This window comes from Lipotes vexillifer, unplaced genomic scaffold (genome assembly GCF_000442215.2).
Source record: "Lipotes vexillifer unplaced genomic scaffold, Lipotes_vexillifer_v1.1 scaffold672, whole genome shotgun sequence".
NCBI classification, from domain to species: Eukaryota; Metazoa; Chordata; class Mammalia; order Artiodactyla; family Lipotidae; genus Lipotes; species Lipotes vexillifer.
Genome location: NW_006787454.1, coordinates 323,657 through 326,590, shown reverse-complemented (window position 1 = coordinate 326,590; position 2,934 = coordinate 323,657). Strand labels below are relative to the sequence as shown.

The following is a 2,934-nucleotide window of genomic DNA, read 5'->3' as shown; positions in this document are numbered from 1 at the left end:
TACGCGGACCTCTCATTGTTGCGGCCTCTCCCGTTGCGGAGCACAAGCTCCGGACGCGCAGGCTCAGCGGCCATGGCTCACGGGCCCAGCCGCTCCGAGGCCTGTGGGATCTTCCCGGACCGGCCTGCATTGGCAGGCGGACTCTCAACCTCTGCGCCACCAGGGAAGCCCCCTCTTTATTTTTAAGATAGCTAAGCTTATATTATTCTTTTAGTAGCTTTCCTTCACTTGTTTTTCTCAGCCCTGTGAGCAGATTCTGTTTTAACCATATGAGCAATATGGCCGCTACCAAGTTCACAGCCTTGTATCTGTTTTCTTCACGTTTCCCTCAAAGCCTTGGTGTTTGTTGTCTGTCAACACACCGATTCACTCACATATCCCAGCTGCTTGGAGACGGAATTGGGGGGCTGAAGCTTTTTCATCAGATTATCAAAGCCCAGAAGGCCACCCCTTGATTATAAATTCTCTTGAGGTCAGGTCAGTCCTTCTCATGATAATAAGCAACATCTCATGCTACCATGAAATAGAGCTAAGTACTTGATAATACTCTGGACTTAGATCTTTATTTAATCCTATTACGGTTACTGTTTGAATAATGCCTATTCTCTGATTTTCAAACTAGTATGATTTAGCAATGCTGCAAAGTAAAAATACTGGTTTTTCCACTTAGCCTCAGAAATTTAAGTATGTCTTTTTCACTGAGGTCATCTATATTCTGTCTTTGCTTTGTGGAGAAATGAATATTGATATAACTACCATGTTAATGGACACTGCAGAGATTTTAATGCCCTTATCAGTAAAGGGCTACTGAACATTATCAGCTTTATTTACAAGATTGATCCATTAGGTTGAATTTCTTGAATAGTCTCTTCATAGACAAGCCTTGCAAATAACCAATTACCCTGACTGGTGAGTCTTTTCAGGTAAATAGAACAAAAGCTGACAACATTTTTCCCTTTAGCCCGTGGCTAAATTTGGCAGGGGCTAATAACGTGTGTTAACATTTTATAAATCTGATGTGTGACAAAACATCATTAAATTGCAGGGAATTTATTCCCAAGAGTGTACAATTTGGAGCAGCTGCCATTCTCTTGGCCATGTGTGTTCCTGTACTGAAATGGTATATAATTTCAGTCTGGTTGATTTGAAGGTTTCCAATTTATAGAATTTAGAATCACCATCATGGAATTCTTATAAAAAAAAATAGTATTCAGGACCACTTTGCTGTGAAGGAGTTGGATGTATTAATTTTCTATTGCCACTGCCACAGATGACCACAGATTTAGCAGCTGAACACAAATTTATCATCTTACAGTTCTGGAGGTCAGAAATCTGACACAGGGCTGAGGTCAAGGTGTCAGCAGGGCTGCTTTCCTTTCTGGAGGCTCTAGGGGAGAATCCGTTTCTTTGCCTTGAAGTCCTAGAGGCTGCCTGCGTTTCCTGGCCCATGGCCCCCTTCCGCCATCTTCAAAGCCAGCAATGGTGCATCTCTCTGAGCCTTCCTCCCTCTGATTGACTCTTCTTGTACTTTTAAGGACCCTTGGGATTCCATTAGGCCCACCCACATAATCCAGGATAATCTCCCTATCTTAAGGTCAGCTGATTGGCACGCTTAATTCTCCTTTGCCATGTAACCTAGTATAGTCACAGGTTCTGGGGATAAGGACATGGTTCTGGGGATGCCAATATTCTGCCTACCACAGATGTCCTGAGGAAACCTGTAGTATTTTTATTAAAAAAACAAAATTATAACTAAACCTAGACCTTAAATGCTCCACCAAAAACAGAAAATGTGTCACACAAAATAATTATTTATGGGCCATTTTTTAAAAACCTTGCCTGTGTTTCTGTCACTGATTTAAATATAATAAATTGCTTGATTGCCTCCAGAAATAAGACCCAAACTCTTGGGATCATCTAGTAGTGCCTTCTGCGAAAGCCCTCAGGCCCGAAAAGTGATAAAGCGCCATGATGTCCCTGGACCCTCATTATAACGTCCTTGGGGGCCTGGTGCAGAAGGGGTCAGACCTTATAAAAGTCTTTTTTGCTTCTCTTCTTTATGTGAAACTCCTTAGGTAATAAGTGTTGTATTGTTATTCCTGTAGAATAGATCATCTTCAAAATGCAAAGGAAGTGGTGGCCACCTTGTGACACGTTTAAACCATGGACCACTTTCATTGAGTCTTCAGCATCTCTCTCCAGTTTTCTTTGGTTGCCTGGTTCCCAGGCATCCCAGGGGTGCCTGATGGTGGCTTGGGGGGTTCATTACCCCCACACCCTATAGTTACCAGTAGTCCCCTCCCCAGTGGCCAAGTCAGCTTCATGCCAAAGCCCATCCACTGCCCAGGACCACCCTGCTGGACTTGCTTGACACCCCCAGCCCCTCCTACGGAGACACTCTGGAGCCACCACCTGGGTTCCCACAACACACGACATGGTTTTCTGCCTTCTCAGCCTGGTTTTCCTTTTTTCTCCCCTGTCTCTCATTTTTTCTAGTTCCTTTTGTATTATTCTTCCTGGCTGCATTCTCGGCTCTGGTTTCCTGTTTCTCCCCATGTCCTCTCACTGATCCTCAACTTCCCTCAGCCCTTTCCCAGCTTCAGTGCTCTGTGTCACCTACTCAGGAGCAGAAAAACAAAGTAAACAGGCACTCATGTTTCCAGAACCGCTGGCAAAAGTCTTTCACATTGTTTTACGTTGTTTCTTAAGTCGGATTCGTCTCTGCGTTTGAACACTTTTGAAATCCAGTCATTGTGCAAACTCGGGCCTCAATGGGTACTAGTGGTGGGATCATTTCAGTTTGCAAAATGTCACTTGTCCTGTACTTCAGTGGTTTGTGTTTTAAAATATGGTCCACTACTTTATATATATATATATATATATATATATATATATATATATATATATATATATATATATATATATATATATTTT

At 42.7% G+C, this 2,934-nt stretch overlaps 1 protein-coding gene across 3 annotated transcripts in view; it reads left to right on the top strand.

Annotated features, from left to right (window-relative positions):
• The window catches only part of SYNE2 (spectrin repeat containing nuclear envelope protein 2), a 277,599-nt gene that overhangs the window by 255,675 nt on the left and 18,990 nt on the right, over nt 1–2,934 (top strand). The gene's annotated exons all lie outside the window — the stretch shown is intronic.